Raw genomic sequence first — 17,349 nt, forward strand, 5'->3', positions numbered from 1 at the left:
AACAGGCCATGTATACCGAAATAGACCGGATGTTACAGTTAGGTGTGATTGAGGAATCGGACAGTCCGTGGTCCTCACCGATAGTAATGGTTACTAAGCCCGGAAAGGTTCGGATCTGCTTAGATTGTCGAAAGGTAAACGGTTTCACAGAAAAGGACGCTTATCCTTTGCCTCAGATTAGTGGCATTCTTAGCCGACTGCCGAAACCAGAATACATCACGAGTCTCGATTTGAAGGACGCCTACTGGCAAGTACCGTTACAGCTCAAGTCTCGTGATAAGACCGCGTTTACGGTTCCAGGTAGGCCTCTGTACCAATTCAAGGTAATGCCGTTTGGATTGTGTAATGCCACCAGCACCATGTCTCGCTTAATGGATAAAGTAGTTCCAGCCCGGTTGCGGAACGAAGTATTCGTTTATTTAGACGATTTATTAGTTGTTTCCTCGAATTTTGAAAAGCACCTAGAGGTTTTGTCAGAGATATCTAGGCATCTGAAACAAGCAGGATTGACGATCAATATTGCTAAAAGTCATTTCTGCATGCGACGAGTGCGTTACCTAGGTCATGTCATAGGAGATGGGGGTATCCGGACAGATCCCCAGAAGATCCAGGCCATCACCAGTTATCCCTTACCCAAAACTCTAAAGGGACTGAGAAGTTTTATGGGTTTATGCGGATGGTATCGTAAATTCGTACCAAATTTCGCTTCGCTCTCTGCTCCATTAACGGACGTCATGACCACCAAACGGAAATTCGCTTTGACGGATGAAGCGGTAAAAGCTTTTGACGCCTTGAAGCAATGTCTCTGCGAAGCCCCGGTACTGAGAAGTCCAGATTTTACAAAACCGTTCTACATTCATTGCGACGCCAGCAAAACAGGAGTGGGAGGAGTATTAGTACAGTTGTCCAAAGAGGGAGACGAATGCCCTATTGCCTTCGTTTCAAAGAAGTTGAACAGAGCGCAACGTAATTACACTGTGACGGAGCAGGAATGCTTGGTGGCAATAGTATCTTTGAAGAACTTCAGAGCATACGTGGAAGGTCATGAGTTCACGATCATAACCGATCACGCCTCGTTAAAATGGCTTATGTCCAACACAGATCTAAGTTCCCGGTTAGCTCGTTGGGCCATTGCTCTGCAGAGGTATCGATTCAAGATCGAACATCGTAAAGGTGCGCAGAACGTAGTACCCGATTTTTTGTCCCGGGTCAACGAAGCTGAAGTAGCAGCTTTGGATTCACCTGATGGGTCGTTGGTCGATTTATCTTCTAAACACTTCTTATCGTCCGAATATACGGATTTAGTACAGAAGGTCCAGGCTAACCAGGACCAGCTGCCTGACTTAAAAACGGATAAGGGATTTGTGTACCGTCGCGCTGAACATCTGACCGGAGAACAAGTTCACGACGAGTACGCTTGGAAGCTGTGGATACCAAAGATAATGGTTCCCGAAGTGCTTGCGCGCGCTCACGACAATTCGTTAGCGTCCCACGGAGGAATCCACAAGACTATTGAACGCATAAGGCGACATTATTTCTGGCCTGGTCTAGTATCCGACGTAAAAGCACACATCAATGCTTGTCTCGTGTGTCGTGTGACGACCAAAGCCCCGAATTATGTTCTTCGACCTCCGTTAGGGAAAGCGCCGGAGAGTCAGCGGTTCTTTCAAAGACTGTTCGTGGATTTCCTGGGACCTTATCCCAGGTCGAGAGGCGGAAACATAGGCATTTTTATCGTACTGGACCACTTCTCGAAATACGTCTTCCTGAAGCCCGTCAAGAAAATAAGCGCTGACGTGGTGGTTAAGTATCTCGAAACTGAATTATTCATGACGTTTGGTGTTCCCGAAACAATCGTATCTGATAATGGATCCCAGCTCCGATCCGAATCGTTTCGAAAGCTAAGATCCGCGTCTCATGCTAGTATAGGGACTACCCCGTACTACATGGTGTTTGGCCAGCATATGGTCACCGCCGGGTCGACATATTCGCTACTCAGGAAATTAAAGTTACTAGACGATCGATCCTTGGTATTCAACAGACCCGACTCGCTTGAAATCATACGCAAGGGCGCCTGTGTACAAATGCAGAAGATGCACGATCAAAACGAGAAGCGATACAACCTGCGCTCAAGACAAGTAGATTTCGCCGTAGGTCAGGAAGTGTTCCGGAGGAACTTCAAGCAAAGCTGTTTCCAAACAGGGTACAGTGCCAAATTCGGACAAGCGTTTGTGAAGGCTCGAGTTCGAAGAAAGCTTGGCGGTGCGTATTATGAATTGGACGACTTGCAAGGACGATCTTTGGGGAACTACCACGCAAAGGACATACGACAATGATAAGTCGCTTCATGCTGTATCAGCCTAGGAGATGTAACCACCCCTAGTCTGATCTGGTGGGGGGCTTTGTAGCGGGCCTAAAGCGACGTAGAAGAAGTCGATAGGTTTGGCGGGAAGGATTAATCGGCTAAGATTTGAAAGAAAAATTGAAAGTCAAGACCATGATATCGATCTCGGGGCCAGGGATACATGCTGCCACCCTTTGACAGGCACAGGGTTACTTTGACCTGTTGACAGGCGCAGGGTTACTTTGACCTGTTAACGCGCAGAGATGCTTTGGACATCTGACAGGCCATGTCAAATTCCTTTTCCGGTTAAAGATCTCGTCGAGTACGGGTGTGCGCGCAAACGAATCTTTTGTAAGAAGTGCCATCATAGGAAAATTCCATTGTGAAACAACTCGACACGGTACGGAAAAGACATACCTTTCTGTTGATCGCGATATTTTGGCTCACGCACCCGCTGATTCCCTTGATCGTACAAGTGGAGTGACGGGGCACGGGAGTCTCGCGACAGATCCCGCTCGGAGGAAAGACGCCACAGCTTCAAAGACCGGACGGTCTTTCGCTTATTGCGTGGGGCAGCGACCCACGCTATTTAAACGCACCCCATCGTCCAGTCGCTGGCTAAGTAAGCCGCAGAGCGCAGTCAGCCGGGGGCTGGAATAAGCAAACGCCTTCCCGCTTGGGACCCTTCGCCTGCGAGGAGCACCCTAGACAGGGTTAAACAGCAGCGCGCGCCAAGGCGCGTGAAGAAGAAGCAGGAGCAGATCAGGGATGCTGCAGTGCTAAAGCCACCTGCGGCCTTCGTTTTCTCGGTTGCCCGAGCGCAGACCATGCTGCAGTGATGAAGCCAACTGCGGCCATCGTCTTCCTGGTTGCCCAATCGTCGGCCAAACAGAGGCAGAATTCTCCGCCTTCGGCTGTCCTCTTCGCCCCGACTCTGTCCAGGATTCCTCTTCCAGCAGCTTCAGGGAGCACAGTTCACCAAATCATAGGGTTCAGCGGATGCTAGCCTCGTCTATTACCATCCTAATGTTTAAAGTATAAAAATCTCACAAAATTTGTATATTCATGAAGAATAATTATCAGCCAACCTCATTAACGTTCAAGTTCCCCTGGGAGTTCGGGAAATGTGTTCAGAATTTGCAGTTATAAGTATTGTTAAGACATCGCTAGTTTAATTCATTTTCGTTACACATTCGTTAAACTCATATCATGCTTAAGCAATCTTTATAAATATTCACAAGCTATTGTTGTCAGTTAAGTTCGGATTGAATTGTCAGGGAGAAAATTCCCCCAAAAGTTCTGTGGCTCCACATACAAGGAGTAGGTCGAAGTTGGGAATTCTGAGTTGTAGCAAGAGATAGAGTCTTCGTACTGTAAACCACCTTTCCGAATTAACGCTTGTTTTCAGCCTACGCCGGAAGATCGATCTTTCGTCGTTGGAAATTGAACAGTGAGTGAGTAAGCATACCTTCCAAAAGTTGAAATGTACGTAGTTTTGAAAACCAACTGATCCTTGCCCAACCTCGCGAATTTGAAACCTCTGACCCCTGCCTATTGAGGCTTTGCCTTGAGCGATCTGATCGTTGGCTAATTAGAGATGCCATCTGCATCCAGTCATCGACTGAACTCCGCATAGGAGATCACGTTTTGTCAGCCAGACCGCCTCTTTGATTTTCGACTCATTCCGAAGTTAAAAGATTTAATGATTTTTCCACATTTGTGCGAAAAGCGAAAGTAACGAACTTAAAGTATTCAATGATTTTCCCATGTTATGCGAAAAGCGAAATTTATGAATTTAATTAGAATTTAACTCGAATTACAATATCCTTATATACCCAACCATTACGAATCACCTATTTTTAGTAGTTATTAAGATCATTTACTATGTTGCCATATCGGATTTAATTTTTGTGTTAAGGAAATAATGTTGAAGTTTAGATAAAAGAACAAAATGGACTCAATGCTAGCTCGCGCGTTTTCGTAAAAGGTCAAAAGGGGTCATCGAAGAACGGCTATTCCGTGAGGATGACCAAAGGCAGGGTGGGTTCAGACTCCGCATAACATCTGCGGACATATACACCGATGTCTCTCCGTTTTCCTTGGTTCTTACTTCCCTTTCCTCTTTATCCTTCTTTCCTTTCGCTTCCCTCTCTCTTCCTGTTCTCTATCCTCTTTAGCTTCGTATCTTCTTCTCGTCAAATCTACCGTTTTAGCACAAGTCGCAGCACGCTAAATTCTGGCAATATTATTAGTAATTGAAGCCTCGAGTCTGGGTTGATCTGAGGGAGCAACAACTCCACCCCCAAAGCCGGATGATTATTAGCGTGCCCAGCTCTCTCAAATCGTAACGCCCGTTTTCGAACAGGACTCGTTGCACGTTACAGTTATAATTATTAATAATATTAAAAGTGGCGCCCAACGTGGGGCCCCAGTGGGTACTTCGAAATATTCCACGGGGACTCCTGGATGATTAGATAGATTCTTTCATTTTTCCCTTTTCTAAATTTTCCGCTTTCATTTTTCGGAGGAGTTATTGCCGTGTTAGAGTCCGCTTGGAAGACAGATAGAGAGAATACCCGTATTCCCTTCTGACCGCGGATTACTGGTTCGGTGACGATTTTTCCAAATATGAAAGCGAAGTTAGGCCACTTTAAGCAGAGGAATTGCAGGACGAGATCGACTCCGGTTGACCACCTGACCCTTTAGAGAGTTCCGCGTCATTGGCTTATTGGTGTTCAATGTTAGATTGGTTCTTTTACGCTGCCGCGTCGGAAAATAAATAGACAGCTTTCGAAAGTCTCTTTATCCACGGTCGCTGGAGAAAATCTTCGGTTGATTTTTCTGAAGAAGCATTAGAGGTAGCCATCGAAAGCTGGAAAACCGACAAACCGTTGTTGAACAGTTGTCTGTCCGCTTCGGTGTGAGCTGCTGACGGGAACATCGTTCGTTTTGAGGAATAAGTCTGGAGATTCCTGACTGCCCACGACCAAGCGATTTACTTGAGAGTAGTAACTCTAATCTTTTTCCGTGGTGAGGGAGATATCGGTTGTATGATTAGGACCTTACGATTCGCTGCGTAGCTGCATTGAGTTCAACCTAGTCCAAGTTAGTTAAAGTTAGTTCAAGTGAGTTCAAGTTAGTCAATTGAGTTCATCATTGGTATTAAAGTTATTATCGGAATTGTAGGTGAATAAAACAAAGTTAGGAAGAATTATAGGCACGAATTTGAGTATAGTATTTCTGGCCATGGGTTTGGACAGATCTCCCGGAAAGGAAGCCCAAGGGGCAGGTGAAGGCGTCAGCCCGCTGTGCGCGCTGTGCCAGAAAGCCATACTGACCACGGATGAGGTATTCAGATCGGTTTGCGAGCACGTGTTCCATCTTCCCTGTATGACCACCCATTTAAAGACTAGCAATGTTTGCCCGGTATGTAAAGGCAGGTGTAGAACTGTAAGCGGGGCGGTGCCGAAGGTAGTAGTGCAAAATACTCGCGCTCAGTCTAAGGAACGTGCAAAAGGGGGAGAAGAAGCGAGTTCTTCTAAAAATATAGATCTGGTGGCAATGGAACAGAGATTGCTCACTTCACTAAGCAAACGAATGGCAGAACTGATTCAAAGCTCGGTAGTTGATTCAATGCAACAGTTAACCCGAACCTCAAGTCAGTCCACTGTCACCGCAGCTTTAGACCGTTCTTCAACGGCGTTGTCCGAGCAGTTGCAAGCAACCAACTATGGTGAGGGAACTGGTCCTGGCCATAGACTAGAACCCCAAAGCATAGCTCATCCGTCACTATTGAGAAGCGGTTTTTCTGATTTATCCCAGAGACCGGACAAAGTAGTCCATATACTTAATGGCTGGAAAATTAAGTTCTCGGGAGTCGGAGTATCGATAGATAACTTCATATATAGAGTAGAGGCATTGACCCATCAAACTTTGGAAGGAAATTTTTCCGTGCTTTGCCGGAATGTGAGTGTTTTGTTTGAAGGCAAAGCTAACGAGTTCTACTGTCGACATCACAAGGCCGTAGTTGAAGTTCAATGGAATACTTTATGTGCTGCCTTACGACTTCAGTTTCGCCAAGAAAAAGATGACGTCGACATCGAAGAGCTGATCCGAAACCGAAAGCAAAGGGCAAGCGAGACTTTCGATAGTTTTTACGATAGCATCTCTAACTGGACCGATCAGTTGGAAGTACCATTCGGAAGTTGGTTCGTGTATTAAAGAACAACCTGCGTCCGGAAATTCGCCATGAGCTGTTGAATATCGATTTAAAAAGTGTACAGGAGCTCAGGGAAGTGTGCCGCAGGCGGGAGATGTTTTTAGAAGACGTCAAAAGTACACATGGGTATACCAAAGCTGTTCCATTTCGACGTGAAGTATCAGAACTACTGCTAGATCGGGAGCTACGAGAAGACTCAGACACCGAGAGGGAGTTGGCGGTAGAAGCCATCTCGTTAATCTGCTGGAACTGTCATCAGACCGGTCACAGATATCAAGATTGCGTTTCAGAACGAAAAGTTTTTTGTTACGGCTGTGGAGCCGCGAACACTTATAAACCAAGTTGCGAAAAGTGTACAAAAAACTCCAAGTCCAGCACGCCGAAGTCGCAGTACAAACTGAAGACTTCGAGTGTGCTTCGCCATCAAGGCACAAACACCGATTAACTTCGGAGCCAACAACAGTGACATCACTGATTACACCGGACTTTCAAAAAAGCAACAATGATTTAGCGTTGGATTGCAAACTCGGATCAAAAAAAATTTTAACTGGCTGTGAATTACCAGAGACCGTAGGGAAGAATAAATCTCGGGGAAAGAAGCGCATGATTCGATTCTGGCAAGAAGTAAAGAAGAGTAAATCAGGTGTGGCGTATCTAAGCGCTCTCTCTGAAATGGCTAGAGATCCTCGTCCGTTTTTACCGATTCAACTGTTAGACCGCACAGTATACGTTTTGCTGGATTCAGGAGCGTCCATCAGCAGTATAGGAGGTAACTTAGCGAGCGAAGTGATGTGCGGAAACGTACCTTACAAGAGAATCACGGAAAATGCTAAAACCGCTGATAGAAGAGCACAACGGATAGCAGGGAAAATGAGGATAGACATCGAATACGGAGGTGATAAAAAGTCACTAGAGATTTATTTGATTCCTTCATTGAAACATGACCTATATCTCGGAATTGATTTCTGGAATTTATACGATTTACTGCCTAGTAGGTTGCGGGTATCAGAAATAGAGGCTCCGCGAACGAAGGATAGTGAGGAACAACATTCGTTAACCAGAACCCAAAAGGACCAACTGTCCAAGGTCATAGACGCTTATCCCTCGTTCACTGTAAATGGCTTAGGTAAAACGAACTTAATCACACACGTGATCGACGTAGGAAATGCCAAGCCAGTAAAACAAAGGCATTTTCCTGTTTCGCCAGCCGTTGAAAAGGCCATGGACGGTTTTCTAAGGGTTAACTACTCAGTCCCCAGGCCTCGAGTGGGGAGCATCCAAAATTTAAGTTTTTATTTTCGAAAAAAAAAAATAAGAAATTCTGTGTTAAAAAAAAAAAATTGTTTGTTCCTAGTTAACAATTTTTTTGTTACTTTTTGGACTTTTGTTATCTTCTGTCCGTTCCGCATGGACATCAATTCTCAATTCTCAAGAGAGTGAGAGCGCTCTAACTGCGATTGCCCACTCGGAGAACGGCGTAGTTTCATGCTAGGGCGGCGTAACCTCGTTTCCGATCACCATGAAGAGTCTTCGTTTGCGTTTCGACGAAATCACAACGACAATTAGCAGTTGCAGCCGGCCGCGCTTAAACCCGTATTGTACTCTATACGCGATTAAGATTAAAGTTTAAGTTGATTGAAGTCCAAATGAATAAATCTCGAATTGTCTATATCGTGTAGTACATTATTAAACGCAAAGATTCCCCAGAGCATTTCTGCTCAACATTGAAATCTCGTATCGAGGATTTCACAACATTTTTGGTGGCCAATGAGGGGAACCGCGTTTAATTCGTACTATACGCATATGATTCTACCTCGTTCCGCGTTCAGTTAAATGTACAAATAAAATCATATTTTACCGGCTGCAACTGTAAACGGCAAACACAACGCAAACCAACGGTTTATCCAACAGCCGCTATCTCTCGCACGAAGCAGGGACAAAGAAGACCAGACGATAGCTCTGCGCCTGGACAGTAGCACACAACAACAACACAAGCAGACGGTTAGACAGCAGCCTCTCTCTCGTGCAAAGCAGAGACCAAGAGACCAACGAGCGTTCTGTTGCTGCACATCATCTCTAGACACAAGGCCTCAACTCAACGCTCACAGTAGCACAGTTTCTGCTCTCCGCTCGGACAACACCAACAACAACGACTCGCAAGTTCTCTTAAGCTACGCTTTAAGCAAAGAGAAGCACTCCCGAGTACCAGAGTAAGTGTTTCGTTGTGGGTATTTTGTACAAGGTCAAAGAGAGTGCAACTAAGGGTGAGAAAGGTACATACACATATAACAGCAACATGTCAACAGCCGAGTCCCACTACCTCGAAGCCGATCCTCAGGTGGAGATCGACAATCTCAGTGTTATTCAGACAAATCTCATTGCGAGGGTTAATCAAACGGTGCGTAATTTCAGAAAGGATGGCGCAGATCGGAAAACAAAAGCTTATTTTCAAACGCGCTTACAAACTTTGCAACGGTTCTTAGGTGAATTTGAGCAAAATCATCAACGTTTACTAATACTTCGATGTCCAAGTACGCATAGTTATGTGTCCAGCGAAGTGGCCTTTCGCTTTGATGAAGACTATACAACGGCATTCAGAATCATATCAGAGGCCTACGAAAATGTATGTCCAAGAGCACCACCGGTACAGCAGAATCCGGAGCCAGCAAATCCATCTGTATCATCAGTGCAATTGCCCAAGCTACCTGTACCGACATTTACAGGCAAGTTTGTGGATTGGCCGGCATTTCACGATGCATTTGTTCAATTCATCCATAACAACCAGAAACTGTCCGACGTCCAAAGGTTTCATTTCCTGAAGCAAGCTCTTCCCTCGGATCGCGACGAGGATATTCAGCAGATGGCGCTTGCGGGAAATAACTATGCAACAGCTTGGAGTCTCGTCCTCAAGCGATACGACAACAAACGGCTGCAGTTTATGTACCATATGAACGGTTTGTATGACTTGCCACAGTTGACAAAGGAGCAGTCTGCTGATATAAAACATATGCTTAATGTTGCGACGGTTTGTCTCAATGCTTTCAAGAATCTAGATGTTCAGCATTGGATGGCTCATCATCTCACTTCCAGACTGCCAAGCACGACACTGCAAGCTTGGGAGCTCCATCTCGGTAGCTCTGCCGAACTTGCCACATTTTCTCAGCTACAATCATTTCTCAACGACCGTCTTGTCAGCATCGATGTGTTCGAAAACCGAGGCCACTCCACGACGCGGACACCTGTGCCGCAGCCTGTCAATCAAAGGCACCCGAAGAAGTCAGTTGGCAACGTAACATACAAGGGCAACAGTTTCCACGCCAAGACTGCGGTTGCCGAACACACTCGCTGCCCTCACTGTAGCGACAGTCACAATCTTCGGCATTGCCCGGACCTTTTGTCCAAGGACTGCTTTGCAAGGAAAGCCATCGTAGATCATGCAAAGGCATGCCTCAACTGTCTGAGCCGTTCCCATGCACTTTCAAAATGTACCAGTAAAAGGAACTGCACGCAGTGTGGTCAAAGACACCATACACTGCTGCACTTCCCAACTCCTGCTCAGGTGGCAACACAGCCTCACGCAGCCTCCCATAGCGCTCGTTCCGGTAACTCCTGGCAGTATACAACGAGCGACTCATCTGGCAGGGCTACACCTACGCAACTCTACGCTAGGACCCCACTTCCTACTCAGAGCACTGCACAGCCTCTCCCAGTTGTTCCCATACAGAACGGATTCATACAGAACTTGCCATATGTCGAGCAAATTCAAGTACCACGATGGCTGCGCTTCAACATCCACGAGCTTGCGTCATTACAGTTACATGTTTTCTGCGATGGATCATCACTGGCGTATGCAGCATGTGCATATATTCGTGCAGAGCTACCAAACGGAATGATTCAAACTCATTTGCTAGCTGCACGCAGTCGAGTCACACCCACGAAACCGATCACAATTCCACGAGTCGAACTTTCGGGTGCGCTGCTGGCAGTTAAACTGGCAAAATGGATCCGGGACCAACTTCGCACTGCAGGACCACCTATGGCAACCTTCTATTGGTCAGATGCTACTATCGTTTTGTTTTGGATAAATGGAGATCCCCACCGATGGCAAACCTTTGTGTCAAATCGCGTTGGACAGATTTTGGAGCATAGTACATCAACTCAGTGGAGACATGTACCTACTGCGGTAAACCCAGCGAACTGCGCAACTCTTGGCTTAACACCACAAGAGTTAGCAGTACATCCATTATGGTGGTCTGGACCATCATGGCTACAGCAGCCGGAAAGCCAATGGCCGGCAAACGGAGTTCCCAGTCAGGACATCGACAGGAGAAACCATCAGTTTTGTTCCAAAATGCTGTGCAAATCTCGGAGGCTCCAGAAGCCTTCATCCAAAACTCGACCTCATACGACAGGTTAATATCAGTCATGGCATCTGTTCTACGGTTTATACATAACATTCAAGCCAAAGGGGACAAACTGTCTGGACCACTGAGTGTGCAGGAGCTCGACAACGCTTTAATTCATCTCGTTCGCAGCATTCAACAGGTGGTCTACGCGACAGAGATATTGAGGTTGAAAGGAAACAAGGCACTATCGGGCACACACAAGCTGTGTCAATTATCCCCATTTCTAGATGACCAACAAATTCTACGAGTCAGAGGTCGACTGCGAAATGCAATGCACCTTCCGATAAGCCAGCGACAACCAATGATCATTCCCAATCATCATCATTTTACCGATCTCGTCGTGCGTAATGCCCACCGTCTCGCACTCCACGGCGGCACCGAATTAACGCTGGCCACTATTCGACACAAATTCTGGATAGTCAACGGAAAACAAACTGTCAAACGCATTCTTCGACAATGCGTCCGATGTTTTCGTCACCGACCGAAACCAGCAGCACAATTTATGGCCGATCTTCCCCTACATAGAGTCAATCCGCCAACTCGTGCATTCATCGCCACCGGAGTGGACTATACAGGCGCGTTCGAAATTCAAGCATCCAGATTCCGTGGACACACAAACTACAAGGCGTATATCGCAGTTTTCATCTGTTTGGCTACAAAGGCAATTCATCTTGAAGCGGTCACGGGCTTAACCACCGAACACTTTCTCATGGCCCTACAACGTTTCATCGCGCGTCGGGGCTACTGTCAACACATGTATAGCGACTGCGGCACGAACTTCATTGGTGCCGACCGGACTCTTCAAACCTGGCAAATACATTTGAAACGAGAGCTACCCACAACTGTAATACCTGCTTTAGCGGCCCGAAACGTCCAATGGCATTTTAATCCACCGCATAGTCCTAATTTCGGAGGACTTTGGGAGGCAAATGTAAAGTCTGTCAAAACACATCTCTATCGAGCCTTTTCAGGATATAAAATGACCTACGAACAACTTGCTACAGTGCTAACACAAATTGAAGCCTGTTTAAATTCCAGGCCATTATGTCCACTAAGCGCGGAGCCGGAGGACCTAGCTGTCCTCACCCCGGCACATTTTCTTATTGGAGATTCATTATTAGCACCGCCGGATGTAACGACAAGGGATGTTCCACTCGCAGTCCAATTTATGGAAGGACAGAAAATGATCCGGCAATTTTGGAAACGTTGGAGTTCGGATTGGCTATCACATCTTCAAGCCCGTCCAAAGTGGCGACATGAAACCGACAATCTACAAGTCAGCGATCTAGTAATTGTCAAGGATGACCGACTGCCACCCAACGAGTGGAAACTGGGAAGGATAATAGAAGTTCACCCTGGAGCTGACAGTTTAGTCAGAGTCGCAACTGTTAAAACAGTATCAGGCGTATACAAACGATCGGTCTCTAAACTATGTCGGCTACCGTTGCCACAGACCTCAGAATAATCCTACCACCGTTGCTAGCTCTATTCACAGAGCATTCACATGTGACATCCTTTGGTTTCTAATACTGGTCCCAGTATTGGGGGCGGCATGGACGGTTTTCTAAGGGTTAAACTACAAAGAGAGTGAGAGCGCTCTAACTGCGATTGCCCACTCGGAGAACGGCATCGTTTCATGCTAGGGCGGCGTAACCTCGTTTCCGATCACCATGAAGAGTCTTCGTTTGCGTTTCGACGAAATCACAACGACAATTAGCAGTTGCAGCCGGCCGCGCTTAAACCCGTATTACCCATTACATTGTACTCTATACGCGATTAAGATTAAAGTTTAAGTTGATTGAAGTCCAAATGAATAAATCTCGAATTGTCTATATCGTGTAGTACATTATTAAACGCAAAGATTCCCCAGAGCATTTCTGCTCAACATTGAAATCTCGTATCGAGGATTTCACAACAGGCCATGTATACCGAAATAGACCGGATGTTACAGTTAGGTGTGATTGAGGAATCGGACAGTCCGTGGTCCTCACCGATAGTAATGGTTACTAAGCCCGGAAAGGTTCGGATCTGCTTAGATTGTCGAAAGGTAAACGGTTTCACAGAAAAGGACGCTTATCCTTTGCCTCAGATTAGTGGCATTCTTAGCCGACTGCCGAAACCAGAATACATCACGAGTCTCGATTTGAAGGACGCCTACTGGCAAGTACCGTTACAGCTCAAGTCTCGTGATAAGACCGCGTTTACGGTTCCAGGTAGGCCTCTGTACCAATTCAAGGTAATGCCGTTTGGATTGTGTAATGCCACCAGCACCATGTCTCGCTTAATGGATAAAGTAGTTCCAGCCCGGTTGCGGAACGAAGTATTCGTTTATTTAGACGATTTATTAGTTGTTTCCTCGAATTTTGAAAAGCACCTAGAGGTTTTGTCAGAGATATCTAGGCATCTGAAACAAGCAGGATTGACGATCAATATTGCTAAAAGTCATTTCTGCATGCGACGAGTGCGTTACCTAGGTCATGTCATAGGAGATGGGGGTATCCGGACAGATCCCGAGAAGATCAAGGCGATCACCAGTTATCCCTTACCCAAAACTCTAAAGGGACTGAGAAGTTTTATGGGTTTATGCGGATGGTATCGTAAATTCGTACCAAATTTCGCTTCGCTCTCTGCTCCATTAACGGACGTCATGACCACCAAACGGAAATTCGCTTTGACGGATGAAGCGGTAAAAGCTTTTGACGCCTTGAAGCAATGTCTCTGCGAAGCCCCGGTACTGAGAAGTCCAGATTTTACAAAACCGTTCTACATTCATTGCGACGCCAGCAAAACAGGAGTGGGAGGAGTATTAGTACAGTTGTCCAAAGAGGGAGACGAATGCCCTATTGCCTTCGTTTCAAAGAAGTTGAACAGAGCGCAACGTAATTACACTGTGACGGAGCAGGAATGCTTGGTGGCAATAGTATCTTTGAAGAACTTCAGAGCATACGTGGAAGGTCATGAGTTCACGATCATAACCGATCACGCCTCGTTAAAATGGCTTATGTCCAACACAGATCTAAGTTCCCGGTTAGCTCGTTGGGCCATTGCTCTGCAGAGGTATCGATTCAAGATCGAACATCGTAAAGGTGCGCAGAACGTAGTACCCGATTTTTTGTCCCGGGTCAACGAAGCTGAAGTAGCAGCTTTGGATTCACCTGATGGGTCGTTGGTCGATTTATCTTCTAAACACTTCTTATCGTCCGAATATACGGATTTAGTACAGAAGGTCCAGGCTAACCAGGACCAGCTGCCTGACTTAAAAACGGATAAGGGATTTGTGTACCGTCGCGCTGAACATCTGACCGGAGAACAAGTTCACGACGAGTACGCTTGGAAGCTGTGGATACCAAAGATAATGGTTCCCGAAGTGCTTGCGCGCGCTCACGACAATTCGTTAGCGTCCCACGGAGGAATCCACAAGACTATTGAACGCATAAGGCGACATTATTTCTGGCCTGGTCTAGTATCCGACGTAAAAGCACACATCAATGCTTGTCTCGTGTGTCGTGTGACGACCAAAGCCCCGAATTATGTTCTTCGACCTCCGTTAGGGAAAGCGCCGGAGAGTCAGCGGTTCTTTCAAAGACTGTTCGTGGATTTCCTGGGACCTTATCCCAGGTCGAGAGGCGGAAACATAGGCATTTTTATCGTACTGGACCACTTCTCGAAATACGTCTTCCTGAAGCCCGTCAAGAAAATAAGCGCTGACGTGGTGGTTAAGTATCTCGAAACTGAATTATTCATGACGTTTGGTGTTCCCGAAACAATCGTATCTGATAATGGATCCCAGCTCCGATCCGAATCGTTTCGAAAGCTAAGATCCGCGTCTCATGCTAGTATAGGGACTACCCCGTACTACATGGTGTTTGGCCAGCATATGGTCACCGCCGGGTCGACATATTCGCTACTCAGGAAATTAAAGTTACTAGACGATCGATCCTTGGTATTCAACAGACCCGACTCGCTTGAAATCATACGCAAGGGCGCCTGTGTACAAATGCAGAAGATGCACGATCAAAACGAGAAGCGATACAACCTGCGCTCAAGACAAGTAGATTTCGCCGTAGGTCAGGAAGTGTTCCGGAGGAACTTCAAGCAAAGCTGTTTCCAAACAGGGTACAGTGCCAAATTCGGACAAGCGTTTGTGAAGGCTCGAGTTCGAAGAAAGCTTGGCGGTGCGTATTATGAATTGGACGACTTGCAAGGACGATCTTTGGGGAACTACCACGCAAAGGACATACGACAATGATAAGTCGCTTCATGCTGTATCAGCCTAGGAGATGTAACCACCCCTAGTCTGATCTGGTGGGGGGCTTTGTAGCGGGCCTAAAGCGACGTAGAAGAAGTCGATAGGTTTGGCGGGAAGGATTAATCGGCTAAGATTTGAAAGAAAAATTGAAAGTCAAGACCATGATATCGATCTCGGGGCCAGGGATACATGCTGCCACCCTTTGACAGGCACAGGGTTACTTTGACCTGTTGACAGGCGCAGTGTTACTTTGACCTGTTAACGCGCAGAGATGCTTTGGACATCTGACAGGCCATGTCAAATTCCTTTTCCGGTTAAAGATCTCGTCGAGTACGGGTGTGCGCGCAAACGAATCTTTTGTAAGAAGTGCCATCATAGGAAAATTCCATTGTGAAACAACTCGACACGGTACGGAAAAGACATACCTTTCTGTTGATCGCGATATTTTGGCTCACGCACCCGCTGATTCCCTTGATCGTACAAGTGGAGTGACGGGGCACGGGAGTCTCGCGACAGATCCCGCTCGGAGGAAAGACGCCACAGCTTCAAAGACCGGACGGTCTTTCGCTTATTGCGTGGGGCAGCGACCCACGCTATTTAAACGCACCCCATCGTCCAGTCGCTGGCTAAGTAAGCCGCAGAGCGCAGTCAGCCGGGGGCTGGAATAAGCAAACGCCTTCCCGCTTGGGACCCTTCGCCTGCGAGGAGCACCCTAGACAGGGTTAAACAGCAGCGCGCGCCAAGGCGCGTGAAGAAGAAGCAGGAGCAGATCAGGGATGCTGCAGTGCTAAAGCCACCTGCGGCCTTCGTTTTCTCGGTTGCCCGAGCGCAGACCATGCTGGATTAATGCGATCCACTGCGGCCCTCGTCTTCCTGGTTGCCCAATCGTCGGCCAAACAGAGGCAGAATTCTCCGCCTTCGGCTGTCCTCTTCGCCCCGACTCTGTCCAAGATTCCTCTTCCAGCAGCTTCAGGGAGCACAGTTCACCAAATCATAGGGTTCAGCGGATGCTAGCCTCGTCTATTACCATCCTAATGTTTAAAGTATAAAAATCTCACAAAATTTGTAGATTCATGAAGAATAATTATCAGCCAACCTCATTAACGTTCAAGTTCCCCCTGGGAGTTCGGGAAATGTGTTCAGAATTTGCAGTTATAAGTATTGTTAAGACATCGCTAGTTTAATTCATTTTCGTTACACATTCGTTAAACTCATATCATGCTTAAGCAATCTTTATAAATATTCACAAGCTATTGTTGTCAGTTAAGTTCGGATTGAATTGTCAGGGAGAAAATTCCCCCAAAAGTTCTGTGGCTCCACATACAAGGAGTAGGTCGAAGTTGGGAATTCTGAGTTGTAGCAAGAGATAGAGTCTTCGTACTGTAAACCACCTTTCCGAATTAACGCTTGTTTTCAGCCTACGCCGGAAGATCGATCTTTCGTCGTTGGAAATTGAACAGTGAGTGAGTAAGCATACCTTCCAAAAGTTGAAATGTACGTAGTTTTGAAAACCAACTGATCCTTGCCCAACCTCGCGAATTTGAAACCTCTGACCCCTGCCTATTGAGGCTTTGCCTTGAGCGATCTGATCGTTGGCTAATTAGAGATGCCATCTGCATCCAGTCATCGACTGAACTCCGCATAGGAGATCACGTTTTGTCAGCCAGACCGCCTCTTTGATTTTCGACTCATTCCGAAGTTAAAAGATTTAATGATTTTTCCACATTTGTGCGAAAAGCGAAAGTAACGAACTTAAAGTATTCAATGATTTTCCCATGTTATGCGAAAAGCGAAATTTATGAATTTAATTAGAATTTAACTCGAACCTATTTTTAGTAGTTATTAAGATCATTTACTATGTTGCCATATCGGATTTAATTTTTGTGTTAAGGAAATAATGTTGAAGTTTAGATAAAAGAACAAAATGGACTCAATGCTAGCTCGCGCGTTTTCGTAAAAGGTCAAAAGGGGTCATCGAAGAACGGCTATTCCGTGAGGATGACCAAAGGCCACCCCCAAAGCCGACGAGCTAGAGCCGGATGATTATTAGCGTGCAAGCTCCAAACAGTGTGTGTAATATCCTGCACGAGTTTTGCAGAGCACTTATCGACGAGTTTTCAAAGGAGTACAT

The 17,349-nt window shown here is 46.3% G+C and overlaps 1 long non-coding RNA gene across 1 annotated transcript; it reads right to left on the reverse strand.

Annotated features, from left to right (window-relative positions):
* Positions 1-4,083: 4,083 nt before the first annotated feature.
* On the reverse strand, positions 4,084-17,218 carry LOC117193577. Its single transcript, XR_004474627.1, has 2 exons — positions 17,045-17,218; positions 4,084-4,197 (listed from the first exon to the last, which is right to left on the reverse strand). It is a non-coding gene; the product is annotated as an uncharacterized LOC117193577 (long non-coding RNA).
* Between the last annotated feature and the right edge of the window lie 131 nt (positions 17,219-17,349).

Source organism: Drosophila miranda (genome assembly GCF_003369915.1).
Source record: "Drosophila miranda strain MSH22 chromosome Y unlocalized genomic scaffold, D.miranda_PacBio2.1 Contig_Y2_pilon, whole genome shotgun sequence".
NCBI lineage: Eukaryota > Metazoa > Arthropoda > Insecta > Diptera > Drosophilidae > Drosophila > Drosophila miranda.